Below are 16,683 nucleotides of genomic sequence, written 5' to 3'. Positions count from 1 at the left end.
GAAACCAAGCCTACAATTGTCATCTAACAATGGTCCAAAAAAAATTATCAGACTTTAATATGTGCCAATATTTGGCTATTGCTGATTGAATCCTAAAAGTATTAGTGCCAAAAGTGTTTATCAACCTAAGTTTCCCACCTTGATCTACTGTGTTAACTTTTGTATCTTGCAACAAATCAGTCCACAATGTTTGAATGCACTGCTGGTAAGCCTTATTAATTGGGGTTTCACTATATCCCCTGGATTTAAATCTAGATCTGAGGTTTTGAGCCTCAACATTAAAGTTCCTATCAGTAGTGCAAATATGACAATTCTCAAAAACTGGGCTTTTGGAACATTATCAATTATATGCCTAGAATGGCAGCTATTAGCATGCAACAATGAGTTCCTGGAAAAAGGTTTACAATAAAGAGTGGTGACTATTATCCCATCTATAACTTTAGTTACATTAACATCCAATAATTCAACATTGAATAAATCACTTTTCCCATGAAATGTATGCAGTATTTATTCGTATTCAAATAAGCTACAAATGCTCTCCAGCCTTACAAGCTGCCATTCCAGACTGCCCAGCAATCTTCCAAGAATCTGCGCCACATGATTAATTGGGATAGAAACAGATTGTCATCATTATATATGTACTGCAACTCAAAATACCCCATAAAAAGGTCTGCATAAATGGGTGCAAATGTGGCACCCATAGCGGTACCTTTAATCTGCAGATACCGTTTTTGGTCAAACAAAAAGGCATTATGTTCCAACACTAATCCTAACAGAGTCAATAAGAATTCCACTTCAGCCTCATTGTATATATCTGAATATTGTAACCAATATTTTACTGCAGTAATATCATCCTGATGTGGAATACTGGTATATAATGCCTGCACATCAAGGGTCCCGAAATATGCACTACATGGGACATGTAAATCATTCATGAGTGACAAAAAAATTGGTTGACATCTTTAATTCTGGCTCGTACAAACACCAAAAGAGCATTGAGTTTAGATTCAAGGTAAATAGAAATAGGCTCTATTAGTGAACCCCAACCTGCCACAATAGGATAACCATATACTGTTACTTTAAACACTGTTTCCTCTCTCTCTCTCTCTCTCTATATATATATATTGAGGACATACTGCTTTTTGGCACACACTGATGATGCCATGTGGTGAAACCAGTCTGTGAAGCAGATTGTCTGGCATTAAAGTCAAGTATGCACCACTGCTTTGATTGTTTTATTTTTTAGTGCTGGAGTTTTGTGATATGATATATATATATATATATATATATATATATATATATATATATATATATATATATTTGTAGAATATTAGCCAATTGGCCATTTGGGCAGCTTTTCTATCCCTTTCAACTTTCTGATTTAAAAACCTGTGTTTGTGTGGGTTTGCACTTGTTTAAGCTATGTAAATACAGTTTTGGCATCATGCAGACTACAAGAGCAACAGAAAGGAGAAAAAGATACTTTAAGTACCCCCATTTTGCATTTTCTTGATTATACTGCATTTTGTACTTCAATTAAGTCATTTTTTATATTTAATTGCATTTAATTTAACTGTTTTTGCTGTATTATTGCTACACACTCAAGTGTGCTAGCCTGCACTGTGTTTAAAGTGATTTTATTACTGTTTTAACTGTTTTTCTGCTAAAAACAAACAAAATCTAGTTCAAGCTTGTTTTCCTGCCTTTCCTGTTACTAGAGTAGTCCGGATACAGATTTGATGTATTCAGGACTGTATTGTAGTTACTGAGCTCCCCAGTCCTTTCTGTGATAGAGGGAAGCCTTTCAGCTTATCAGTGGAAGTGGTAAGCACTAGGTAGCCTATCTATCATAATAGGAGTGGTTTCTGGCTCTGAAATTGTAGATTATTGGCTGTTTGGGCAGCTTTTCTATCTCTTTCAACTTTCTGCTTTAAAAACCCATGTTTGCACAGGTTTGCAAACCATGCAGTACCACTAAACTGGTATAAACTATTACTGGTGCCAGAAAGTCTGCTCTTCACTTCATCCCCTAGATCTTGCTAGTTCTCCTCTCTCTTGCACTTTAAATAATCCTATTTGTCTAGCACTTCAACAAACATCTGTAGCAATTATTACAGCACACACAAGTGCTATCATTGCTAAAAGTCCTAAAAGGAAACAGCTCCAGTACTAAAAGTCCTACAAGGAAACAACTCCAGTACTTAGTAATGATGACCATCCCTCCTGGCATGTCTAAAAGTCAGTTCCCTGGGGTTTCTCCTATCTACCTGGTGAACCTGGGCATTCTGAGGCAATGTAGCAACTAACTGCATCATGTACACAGACAACCCTCTCGTCTTACCTCCCAACACTCAGACATGTGAGAGATGCACTTATATCTCCAAATTGTAAGCCATGCACTCTCCAAACATGACCGGAATAGCTGGTCAAGAGGAGAAGGTCATCAGCGGCACCACACCACATGGAACATATAGCCCTCTGGAACAACCACCATCACAGCTCTCACATAAAAACACAAACCACACACTCACCTTCATGGAGGCTCTCATTAGAAATCTACCTAAACAGCAGAGACCTCCAAGGCAGAAACGCACTTGACCATCCCAAAACAGCACAAACCACAATATACATAGCTCACCAACACAGTGTGCCCCTCAACCTAAACTCCTAAGGCAAAGCAGCTTGCCCAATACACTAGTCATAGGTGACTCAATTATGAGGCACACAGACATCTCACTAATCAGGTTGAATAAGGAGAAGGCAACAGTCAGCTGTCTTTCAGGTGCCAGAATCTGCCACATAACACAGGCACTCAGGTCACTCCACAACAAGTACAAATATGACTCTGTCATTGTCCATGTGGGTGTGAATGACTTGAGACATACCTCTCTGGACTACATGAAAAGCAACATGATGGAGCTTTTGGATCATGTGGCCCAGGCAGTTATGACCCTAGCCCTGAGCAGGATACTACCATCACCCAGAATGATACCGCAATACAAGCAAAAAATGTTTGACTTTAACAATTGGCTAAGTTTCTGGTGTCATTCAAAGGGGATCCAGTATCTTGTCTGCCTGGGATGACATGATTTGACAGACCTTGATGCATTGCCAGAGATGGCCTGCATCTGTCAGCCATGGGTTTCCCGGGTACTGGCTAAGACTCTTGCCACCCCTATAGTGCCTTTATTAGGCAATGTTCCAAAGACCAAACTATCACCATAACAGCTATAAATAAAAACAATCTGAAAGTCATGCTGCGCAACACTAGAAGTCTAAATCTCAAGATGCACTCACTCAAAGCACTCCTCAAAATGGAGAACATCGACATTTGTGCTGTAATGGAGATCTAGTTTAAAGCAGCAGAAAGCACACCTGTGCTACCAGGCTACAACTCATTCCACACCTTTTGGCCCTAGAAGAAGGACCAAAGCTCCAAGGGTGGCGGTGTCTCCATATTCATAAAGTATATGGACACCACCAGACTGGTTGCCCAGTATAATGCATCTAAGATACTTCAGGTATAACTAACATTGAATAAGATGCTGATTCAGGTCGTAGCCAGCTATAGGTCCCCAACCATGTCCCAGGACTCTCACGCTGAGTTCCTAAGCACCCTGGAATCTATTAGTGTCCAAGCAAACACTCTCATACTAGGCGACTTCAACTACCCCTCCATCAACTGGGTAAACTACTCTTGCACCAATGCACTGGCCCAACACTTCCTGGAATTCATCAATTCCAATGCCCTGGACCAGCTCATTCTTACCCCCACTAGAGGAAGCATCATCCTTGACCTGGTTATTACTAACATGGGCAACCATTGCTCTACACCAATAGTCAACACATCCCTAGATCCGACCACAAATTAATCACCATGGAAATTCCCATCTTGTCCACCCCCCCCCCCCCCTGCAAAAGTAACCACCATGAAAAACTTCTCCAAAGTTGACTTTGAACTCCTAAAAACAGAGGTGGCTAACTTCACAGCATCCATGTCAATGGAAAAAAATTGCATGAACACCAAATCATACACTAATGCACTGTACAAACACGTACATAAAAGCACGGAACTAGCCGTACCCAACAGAACTAAGGTGCTCTCCTCCAAAAGAATGAAGCCAATCTGGTGGTCCACTGCAATCAATAGGCTCTACAAAAGAAGAAAGAAACATTGCAGAAAAGGATGAAGTCCCAAGAATGGAAAAATTCCCTTATTAGCCTCAACAAAAAGTTGAGATCCCTCATCAACTCCACTAAAGCCAGATATGAAGGCAGAATTGTGGCAGACACAAAAAAATAACCACAAAGACTTCTATAATTATATCAAGAATCTCCATGGCAATACCCAGATCTGCTCTGAGTTACTACACAATGTTACCTCCTATACTGAGCCAACAGATATTGCCAATATACTGGCTGACAGATTCAGTGCCATCTTTACCCTTCTCTCCTCCCCCAAAGGACCATTCACAATACCAGAAGAATGTCAGGCACCCAGCATCACTGCAGCACAGGTTAAAGCTGCATTGTCGAAGGCCAAGAATACAGCTTCCATGGGACCTGACAATATCACTGGTTGTGCTCTACATGAGCTACAAAGTGAATGGGCACCACATCTGTGTGCCTTGTTAACTCAAAGCCTTACCTCAGGCTTTATCCCTACTGAATGGCACACTGCTACAGTCATCCCTCTCCATAAGGGGGGAGTGACTACAGACACTGGGAATTATCAGTCCATTAGCCTGACAAACCTGATATGTAAGGCTACGGAGTGCATCATCATGGACCTAATTAACAAAGACAGAGGGAATCTTCATACTCTAGATCTCAAGCAATTTAGTTTTGCAAATTGTAGATCATGCCTGCTTAACCTAGTCAACTTCTGTAAGGCAGTCACCGGAGCAGTGGATGAGGGTAAGGAGGCTCATACAGCCTACCTCGATCTAACCAAGGCCTTTGATACCATTCCTCACTCTGGAATTATTGATAAACTCACCAAATTAGGCATCAATCGCTATATAATTAGGTGGGTTGCAAACTGACTCACAGACAGAACCCACAGTGTATAAATAGCAGACTCCAAATCCGACTGCTGACCTATCATGAGTGGAGTCCCACAGGGATCAGTCCTGTGTCCTCTCCTGTTTAGCATCTACTTCTCAGAAGTCCAGGCCAACACGGAGGTACTCTGGCTGACCAAGTTCACAGATGACTGCAAGCTGGGAGCCATTATTAACTCCCTAAGTGATACAGACATCTTACAAAAAGGGTCTATATTAAATCAGTGAACATTTAAAATAGCGAACACTGATTTATCAACCCCTTAAGATCAAAACCTGACAATCTCAAAGACACGGAACAGTGATTTTTTTCCCAGGGAAAAAAAACACTGTTCCACCAAAAAAAAAAAAAGTTCAAAACACAAAATAAAGTGGGATGCTTCGCCCCCCCCCCACACCCCCCTACTTAAATATACCAACTCAGAGATCGCACCACAGTGAAGGAAATGGCAAAGTCCCGAAAATGGGCCAATGATTTTTTTTCCGTGGGAAAAAAAATCATTGTTCCATGTCTTTGGGACTGTCAGCTTTCACTCTTAAAGGGTCTCTGCTCAACAGTGGCACAGGAAAATAACTTTCTTGGGTGTCATAAACCAGGGAACCTTGTTGGCTAGGCTTACATAGGCCCTTGGGCCGATAGCCTAGTACCTACCTATGAACCTATAAATCAGCGTTCGCTATTTTAAGCGTTTGCTGATTTAATATAGACCCTACAAAAGGCCTCACTGAGACTAATGACTGGTGTCAAAACCATGGTCTTAATGTTAATGCCAAAAAATGTGTCGTCATTCCCTTTGGAAAAAACTCAGTTCTCATTAATTACCACATAGATGGGAGCCCACTGAACACTGAAGGTGTTATAAGAGACCTGGGGACACAGGTTGACAGCATCCTCTCCTTCAACCACCACATTGCCACTGTTGTCAGAAAGTCCTTCTATGTAGCACATCTCATTACCAAGGGTTTTTCATCCAGGAACAAAGAGGTTATCATCTCTCTCTACTCCTCCCTCATTAGACCAATCATCGAGTACAATGCCCCATTTGGCATGTACCTCACTAGACACCTACAACAGCTGGCGAGGTCACAAAAGTTCCTCACAAAGAGGGTACTAGGCCTTAAACACATGGCCTACATGGACAAACTCAAATAACTCCAGCTATTCTCTGTCTCATATCATCTACTAAGAGGCGATCTCTGCTTGACTTACAAAGCCATGTCTCACCCAGCCCTATTTGAAATGCTACATTTAAAGAAATCCCAATCCCTCCACACCACACACACCAGAGACCTCAACCTCATTACCAGTATCAACAGAAATTGCTGGAGGGACAGGTTTATAACCCAGAGACTGCCCATGCTCTGGAATAGTCACCCAATACATGTCAAGCAGAGCACCTCACTTGCCCTCTTCAAGAGAAATCTTGACTAGTGGATGTGAAATAGAAAATACACAATGGGGATCACTCCAGTGGGTCTTCATGATAGACACACTGGTAACTAATGCCAGGTGGCACAATGCCAGGGATATCTATGGGCTAGGCTTGTAGAGGCTCCAGGGCCATATATATATATATATATATATATATATATATATATATATATATATATATATATATATATATATATATATATATACATACACATAAACACTATGTGAATATCTATGGGTGAACCTGCATAAGTAGAGGTAGTGGCTGTTTTATATAATAGTGCATTTACAGGCACTGCTGCATCTGAATTCTGAGATGACATTTTACATCTATTTACAGACCAGAGATCTGACTGGAGTCATTTCTTCAGAAAATGCAGCCATGACAACTAAGGGGCTATTTCACTGACCATTGCATGACATCCACTTCAGCACTTCCCAAGTCATACATAAGAAGGTAGGACTTTAAACAAATAAAAACAATTCCTAATGGCTGCATGTATGAAACTTATAACTCACCTGGGGATTCAATAAACTCCGTGTAGGGTTTGCTCGAAGCCTACATGGAGTTTCCGGGTTTACACAGTCAGCAGCAATGGTAATTTCATATTCATGCTGAGCACAATGTTTAAACATAAACAAGCAAGATTTTGTGGCTAGCAACAGTGTTGCTGGCCAGGAAACTATGTAAAGCAACACAGCCAGTAGCAGACATGTAAACCTGTTTACCAACAGGCAAACTAGGTCTGCATGATTGTGCAAAATGTTACAATGGTTACCATGGTTAATAATACAGCAAGGTATATAGTTCAAACCCATTTCATGAAACTCTATACAGTGCAGAGTACTGTGGAATCCCTTTTCAGGCGTAATGAACAAAAGTGGTGTAAATGATCTGTAACGGTACATAGACTGCCATTTAAATAAACAGTCAGAAGAACTGTGTTTGTTGAATATGGACACACAGATGAACTGTAGGAATGAACACAGGGAAAGAGGTCAGGTGAAATATCTTAATGTACTGTTGTAGCAGGAACACTAATCACATATTGACATGATACAGCAGGGATTGCACAGCAAATGTATATTATGTAACTATCACACAAGGTGACATAACAATGAAAAAGATGTTTCTGTGATGAAATCATCTTGACATGATGCAGAGAATATCGATCAGCGATGTTATATACAATAGGGGTTAGGTGCATATTGTGAAGCTGTGCAAAATGCATTGCTGAATATGCCTGTAATTTCAGCAGAGGTCTCAACCAAATGGGACACATAGTAAAAGACTCATGGACATCAGTAAACAGAAGCACACACAATCATGGACAGTATCAGAATAATACCACCAGTAATCCCATGTCTCTGACATAACATCTGTAACTGTGAGTGATCACAGATAGTTCTGCATGAAAACATTTGTAAAACTATTATGAGATGTCAGCAATCTATGAGGGTAATCAAGCACACCGTCCTGACACTGTAACATCTGCTGGAGGTGTTAGGAGGGACACTGCTATACCTAAATGTGACAGCATGATCAGTCCAGGTTAGCTGACAGGTGTGCATGGCATATATATGGCACAGTCCACAATGTCATAAATGTAACCCATACCATCAAAGTTATCTAACAGCTATGTCTGTACTATTTGCATCACCTGAACAGTTATCACACATACATCTGGTATAACACCTTGATGGGGTTCTACACCAGCAGACAGTAATATTTATGCAACAAAAAGAATACCTAGGTATGACCAATAAGGTGTGTGGGAGCTCACTGTGGCAAAGGGGGTACACGAGTTATGCAATCTCTGGAAGATGTGCATGGAGGTAGATGAAGAAGGGTGCATCGTACTCAATTTTTGGTGTAATGAAGGCTGTGAATTATGGAGGTATTATGCCATAGATGAGGATGTCCTGCACATACTCAAGAGTTGTGTTACACACAAGGGAGTAGTCACCACTGTAGACACATGCTGGTGGACATTTTGTATACCATCTACCTGAGTGCACAGGTCACATATCACTTGATCTGCTCATAGGGGTGTGTTTCCTACATTATCATTGGGCAGTGCATTTGTTTTCATCATGTAACAAATCCCCCCATGATATTTTTTTTATTTCAAATATTTTCATGGGTGTGGTAGTAATCTTTTGTGTGTGTTGATACTGTCTGTATTATACTAATATCACAGTTGGATTCAATGATTGTCCCACAATTTACAGTCCTCCAGACAGCTTTTTGAACACAAGATGTGTATGTCATTCTTGACATCTGTGACTTAAATAGGTTCATAGGTGTTTACTAGGCTAACAAGCACAAGAACCTTTTTAAGCATAGCCATAGGGTCTATATTATAACATCGAAGTTCTCTAACATCGAATTTTATAATATTGAACCCGTAATGTTGAACACTGAAAACAGTGAAGGTGCAGGACATCGAATTCTTTCCCAGGGAAAGAATTCGGTGGGCCATTGTTGTGGCTTCACTGTTTTCAGCGTTCGATATGTTGCAGCGTTACGGGTCAGGTTCAAGTAAGTGTGCGATTGTGTGTAGGTTAGGATTAGGGGGCAGGTTAGGTGAGTTAGGGTTAGGGCGCGGGTCAGGTAAGTGTGCGATTGTGTGTAGGTTAAGGTTAGGGGGCGGGTTAGGTGAGTTAGGGTTAGGGCGCGGGTGAGGTGAGTGTGCGATAGTGACGGACCTTAGTGTTAGGGTTGGGTTAAGGTAAGTGGATAGCTAGTACTGTATGTAAAGTTTAGATTAGGTGTAGGATTTTAAGTGTATGAGTGTGAATGGCTGTTTTTTGTGTGTGTTTGTGCTGTGTGTATGTTTCTCGGAATAGCAAATGTTTTCCCTGGGAAAAAATTAGCTATTCTGACTGTTCGATGTTTTCACACTTCTTTGTTTAGGGTTCGATATAATAACATTCGATGTTAGAGAACTTCGATGTTATGATATAGACCCTAGCCATGCACCCCATATTTCTGACAAGTTTTGATACCCTTGATAAGTGTAAGCAGGGACTTGAGAGATGAAACATTTATAGGTTGCCTCATTAGAGACATAGGTGCCAAACCAGGGATGAATTTCCTGTTCCCCATCCACTTGTCCAAGCTGCACTTGAATTTGGGTAAGGCAGAAACTCTGCTTTACATGGATGAGGAGTCTGTTCCAGAGATGGGGTAGGATCATAAGAGGTTACTAGGCTATTGACCCAGAGGGCATTTCAAGCCTAGCTGTTTCATCCCAATGTAATACCATAGATACTCTAGTCAATACCCAGGACTGTATTTAGTAATGACTGTCCATGTCCAGGAGGGTTTTCTGCACTATCCCCGGTAAGAATTTATGTTGCCCCATCCACTCATCCAGGTTCCTTTTGAACAGTGTCATAGAGGTGCTCTGATTCACATGAATTGGCAGTCTATTCCAAAGATGCAGCAGTCACTGGGAGACAAATCTGCCCCCCACCAGCACATCCTATTCAAGTCACAGGACATATTTAGGTTCTTGGAATGGGTATCCCTAGTCACATTTGATTTATGAATATGCAGAAAATTCATTAGGTTTGGGTTGGAGATATAAGCCAAGCATAAGTCTCCCCCCTAAAAAGTCTATACAATACTGAGTATAATGACAGGGACTTTAGTCAGTCTGTGTAAAGCACATGCTGGAGCCCCATGATCTTCTTCGTTAGAAACCTCTGAGGTCTCTGCAATTGCTGTAGGTGCTTTGTATGGCACATGCAGAAAGGGGCATTATACTAAATTATGGGCCTAATTAGTGATGAGTATAGAGGGATTATAACCTCCTTTACTCTGGGCAATGCCTTTGATAATCAAGTGTGCTATGTAGAAAGCCTTCCTTACTACAGTAGACACATAGTGGTCAAAGTTAAAGCTGCAATCTACTTGTGATCCCAGATCTCTTACCACTTCTTAGGTACAGAAGGTATTGTTGTTAATTTGATAGTGTGAAGGGACACTGTTTTTACTGAAAGGAATGATGATGCAGTACTTTGCATTCAGTTTGAGACTGTGACTAAGCACCAGTCACTGGTCTGCGTAAGACCCTCCTGAAGTATACTGGCATCATTTAGGGATTCAATAATTTTGTCCAATTTGCAGTTGTCCACAACATGGTCAGCCAGAGCTGTTTTGGCCTGAACTTCTGACAAGTATATACCAGACAGTAGGGAGCCTAGCACTAACACTTGTGGCACCCAAATGGTGACAGGTCTGCTGGCTGATGTGGAGTCACCAACTTTGACAGTGGGTGACCATTTTGTGAACCACTTGGCAACCCATCTTACAACAAAGGGCTTTACATTAAGTTTTCTAAGTTTATCAGTAATGCCTGAGTATGGGATTGTGTCAAAGGCATTTACCAAGTCGAGGTATGCTGTGTGCACAGATTTGCCCATATCAATGGCCCTGGTCACATTTTCAAGGAAATCCCCCAGGTTTAACAGGCAGCAGCTGCCCTTGGTGACTGAACTGGGTTGGATCCAAGATTTGGAAGTCGCTTAATATTTATTTATAATGTCCACAATGATACATTCCATGGCTTTACAGATGAGGCTGGTCAGGCTTATGGGTCTAGAATTCCCCGGGTCTGTTGCTAAGTCACAATTGTGGAAGGGAATAACTGCTGCTTTTCTCCATTCTGCAGAAACAAAGCCTGTGGTTAGGCTGTGATTGATTAGGGTACTTAATGGTGATGCTAGTTCATGTTTTAGTTTGTTTTGAAGACAGTCTGAGATGCCATCTGGCCCCATAGAGGCTGTGTTTTTTGCCTTAGGCAAGGCTTTAATGACCTGCTCTTTGGACATGTAGGGTGGTAGGGGGAGTAGGGGTTTGTGATAAGTTTGAAAAGGAGAAGGAAGTGAAATTTTCACCAAATATGCCTGCTAGCATGTTTGCTATCCCTACGGGATCAGTGTGTGTGTGATATCATTAGTCACTAGTTTGGCACATACTTGGGTCCTACCTTTTAGGCTACATACATAGCTGTAAAAGGCTTTATGGTTATTCTTGGCTGTGATTGATACGTTTTTCTCAAAGTTACCCTTAGAGGATTTGACGTGTTGTCTTATTTCCCTGTTGAGGCTGAGGAGGCTGAGGAGGATGCTCTTCCATTATTGGGGTCTCGCCTTAGTTTCCTTAGACAGCAATTTTTTGTGTTTGTTGTAAAGTTTGTTGATGCTGGATGTCCACCAGGGTGGCTTGTTTTTACTTGGGCCTCTGGCTTTGATTCTCTCTAGATCAGCTGAGTCTATTCACTTATACAAGTGATTGTACAGCGCTTTAGTGTAAACTGTAATGTAGTTACCACTTCTAGCTGGGGTTGGGGCGTGGAATGCATTTATATCTTCCCCTAGAAAGGTATAGTTTGCTTTGATGAAGCCTTTTAGTCTGACTTCACCCTTTGTGAGTTCTGGTGTTAGTGCCACTTTGAAGGTGACTGATTTGTGGTCAGATTTAACTTATGAGGGTCCAGCAGTTGCAGTGGTGCATCTGTTTGTCATGTTAATGAGGACCAGATCCAGTATGTTTGTTCCTCTTGTTTTGGTTTGAAAAATTTGTTCCAGGACATTTGATTTAACAAAGTCAAGGAACGTTTTGCATAACTGAGTTAGGGCTAGAATAGGTTTCCCAGCTGATGATGGGATAATTGAAATCCCCCATGACCAGAGTGTTTGGCAATATATGGTTTGACTCCACTTTGGTCAAGTAGGCCTTGTGCACACAGTGATCCATGAAGGGGGATCTATAATTAGGTATAACTTGAATGGGGGTTTTACTCACAGTTTCCTGAACTTGGAGTAACTCCATGGAGTTATCCAGTCTAACTAGTTGGGAGGTGAATTTATCTCTAATATGGATAGAAACACTGTCTCCTTTGGTCCTTACATGTTCGTTTTGTGATCTAAAGGTGTGAAAGACATTGTATCCTTGCGTGGCTGGGGTACTCCCTGAGGCCTTGAACCAGGTTTCTCTGACTGCACAGACATCTACATTCTCCAGTGATAGAAGTGCTTCCAGGGTGTGCCATTTTTGGTTTAAGCTCTTAGTGTTTAGCAGCATAATCCTTATTTTGTTATGGATGGCAATTTTCACAGTGGCAATTTTGTTTTTGAGACCTTGCCTAAAAAAGGCACTATGGGGGAGGCAAGAGCCTTTGCCAGCAGCCTAATGGTGTCAGGTACAAACCATATCTGGCAAAGCAGTGAGGTTTGTCAACCATGGCATCCCAGGGTGACAGAAACTGGATCCCTTTTGAATGGCCCAAAAAAAATAAGTCAATTATTGAAATCAATCATTTTTTTGTTTATACTGTGGCATCATTCTAGGTTAGGGTAATATGCTTCTCAAGGCTAGTGACATACCTGCCTGGGATACATACTCAGAGAGTTCAATCATGTTTCTCCTCATATAGTCCAGTGAGGTATGTCAGAGTCATAATAGTACTTATTGCCAAGAAACCTTGAGTGCATGCGTGATTTAATGAATCCTGGCACCAGACAGGCAGTTGACTGTGAATTTCTACTTATCTAACCTGGTGAGTGGGACATCTGTGTGTCTCACTATGGAGTTTTCAATAACAAGAAAGAAAAAGCAAGAAACTACGATCCCTCATAAAATCATCCAAGGCTAGCTTTGAAAAAAAAAATTGCCAAGGACTCCAAAGATAACCACAAGGCATTCTTTAGCTATGTCAAGAATCTAAGTGGCAATTCCCAGATCTGCTCAGAGTTAGTGCAGAATGGCACAAAATACACTGAACCGACCGATATCGCCAACATCCTGGCAGACAGGTTCAGTGCAAACTTCACCACCCTCTCACCCCCAAAAGGGCCCATAACCATACCAGAAGAATGCAGTGCTTCTGAAATTATAGACACTCAGGTTAAAACAGCCTTCTCCAAAGTCAAAAACACAGCATCAAAAACACAGCATCAATGGGACTAGACGGTGTCTAAGGCTGCGTCCTACACGAGCTCAAAGATGAACTAACCCCTCACCTAAACACACTGTTCAAACTCAGCCTCTCCACAGGCCACGTGCCCACAGAGTGGCGCACAGCAATGGTAATTCTGCTCCACAAAGGTGGAGCCACAACAGACCCCGGGAACTATCACCCTATAAGCCTGACTAGTTTGGTCGGCAAGGTTATGTAGCGTATCATCATGGCTCTCATTAACAGAGACATTGGGAGCCTCCAAACACTGGACCCTACCCAGTTCAGCTTTGTTAAGGGCAGATCATGCCTCCTAAACCTGGTAGACTTCTTTGAGACAGTTACTGAGGCTATAGACGAGGAAAAGGTGGGTCACACAGCCTACCTAGACCTTGCAAAGGCTTTCGACACCATTCCCCATTCTGGTATTGTAGACAAGCTCACCAGCCTGAACACATAAACCCCTACATCATGAGATGGGTTGCCAACTGGCTCACAGACAGAACCCACATGGTAAGAGTCGTGGGAGCTAGGTCTGACTCTAAACTGGTTACAAGTGGCATTCCCCAGGGCTCAGTCCTAGGACCCCTTCTGTTCGTCATATACTTCTCAGAGGTAAAGGCAAGCACAGGAGGACTATGGCTGACAGGGTTCATAGACGACTGCAAACTAGGGGCTATAATTGACACTCTGGCTGACACAGACATTCTCCAAAAGGGTCTCACTGAGACAGATACCTGCTGTCAAAACTATGGCCTCAAGCTAAATGCCAAAAAGTGCATAGTCATCCCCTTTGGAAAAACAAACTACCCACAAATTACCACATAGGTGGTAGCCCCCTAAATATGGAAGATGAAATAAGGGATCTGGGAACCCAAGTAGATAGAATCTCTCCTTTGATAATCACATTGCCAAAGTGGTTAGAAAATCCTTCTATGTGACCCACCTAATCACAAAAGGGTTTGCATCCAGATCAAAAGAGGTAATTGTGCCCCTCTACGCATCACTCATCAGACCCATCATAGAGTACAATGCCCCATTTGGGATGTACCTTACAAGACACCTGCAACAGCTGGAAAGACCACAAAAGTACCTGGCCAAGAGGATCACTGGCCTCAAACAGATGCCCTATGCAGCTCAACTGAAGAAACTGCAGCTGTACTCGGTTGCATACTGCCTACTCAGAGGTGATCTCTGCCTGACATACAAGCCAATATCCAACCCAGAATTGATGGACATGCTCCACCTAAAGAAAACCATATCCCCTCGAGCCACATGTTTTAGGGATCTAAACCTCACCGCAACAATAAATAGGACGTGCTGGAGGGGTAGATTCCTGTCCCAGAGACTTCCCATGCTCTGGAGCAAGATTCCAATCTACATTAGGCAGAGCTCCTCACTAACACTCTTCAAGAGAAACCTTGATGAATGGATTGGAAACAGGGAGTTTACCCCGGGGATCACTTCAGTGGCTCTGCTGGACAGAAGCACAGGGAACTAATCTAAGGGGGTGGCGAAAGCCAACACATTCCAGCTAGGCTTATAAATGCATTTGGGCAGATAACCTAGTACCAAACAATGAACCTATGAAGAAGATGTATTTTTTGACTGATATACCTTAAGGACTTGGTAGGTGAGACACTGGTGTTGCTGTGTGTCTTGGGTGCTGTGGGAACTGTGTTAGTTGTAGCAGTATTTTGTTTTGGAGGTCTCTGGTGTTTCAGTAAGTTTTTTAAGAGAACCTCCATGTATGTTGATTTATGTGTTGGATGGGTACTGTGTGAATGAGTAGTGGTACTATCTGCATGAGTAGCGGTGGGTGAGTTGATGACCTCTTCAGTGTTACTGTTTTTAAGTGTGAGAGAGCACGGTTTCAAGATTCTTGGTGTAGATACATCTCTTGCACTCTGTACAGGAGTGAGCTATTAGTAGAAGGTTGTCAGTGTATATGAGGCAGTTGCTACACTGCCTCATAAGACCGAAGTCAACCTGGCTGGCAGGAGAAACAAGGGTAGTCTAACTGTCCACAATGCTAGGTTTAAAGAACTGTTATAACGAAGGGAGCGCTTTTAGGACTGATCTAGGAGGAGTTCCATAGATGGGTATTTCTGATAGGGATTTTGGCTGGTGTGTTTAACAGGTCGCATCTCACTAGCAATACTTCTTAGACCACAGATGTACTAAAGATGAGAACTGCACTAATAATAGTAATATACTACAGCTGTATCTCAGGAAAAATTGTTCAAATTATCTGTCCAGCTATGGCGCATAATTGCCGGGCACTGTGCAGTGCTGCATGATACACAAACAAGCAGAAACCCGCCTAAACATGGGGCTCAAATACCAGAAGCTAATAACTTAAAAAAACTTTAAAAATTCAAAAGAAGAATGAGGGTGCTTACTCCAAGCCCTAGACCAATCACCCTTCACCAGACAAATTTCAATCAGTAGACTTCTCTCACAAGGGTGCAGAAGAGCCCCTTCCAATCAAAGATGGCTTGGAAAATGTGCTCAGAATACAACAGCCACTACAAACAAGCCCAGATGCAGCAAACCTGTATCTGGACTATGCTACAGCTACTAGTTACACTAATTTAGGCAGGAAGCACTAATACATGTTTTAAACAGCAGAAAAAGCAGCAGTGAGATGCAAAACAAATATTTTAAATAGCAGAAAAACAGCAAAGAGACACTAAAGAAAGTTTTAAACAGCAAATAAATTAGTTATTTAAAACACTGCTTGGTGGGAAAACAGAACAGATCCTTTGCAAACAGTAAAAACAGCAACAAAATGCGATTATACAGGCTCAGTAAGGCAGATAAAGGCAGTACAAACAGTGCAGTTTAGTTTGCGGTATTAAAATATGGTATTAAATAAGCAGAAAACAATAAAAAGTGCAGTAAATAGCATAATCAAGCAAAAAAAAAAAACTATCAACTTGTGGTTTTTGGGAAGCTCAGAATCCTCTAGTTATCTGGTATCTTAGTTCATACTTGTGGCTGGTAGCCCACCTGATTTCAGCTTGGTTCAAACAACTAGAAACTCTCAAACAATAGGCTTAAATACCAGAAGCTAAAAACTTAAAAAAAAAAAATCAAAAGAAGAACCAATGAAGGTGCTTACTCCAAGCTCTAGATCAATTAACCTTCACTAGACAGGTTCCAATCAACACATTTCTCACAAGGGTACAGAACGGCCCTTTCCAATCAAAGATGGCTT

This window comes from Protopterus annectens, chromosome 1.part0, assembly GCF_019279795.1.
Source record: "Protopterus annectens isolate FY-2018-M chromosome 1.part0, PAN1.0, whole genome shotgun sequence".
NCBI classification, from domain to species: domain Eukaryota; kingdom Metazoa; phylum Chordata; order Ceratodontiformes; family Protopteridae; genus Protopterus; species Protopterus annectens.
Note: the sequence above shows the minus strand (reverse complement) of the source record.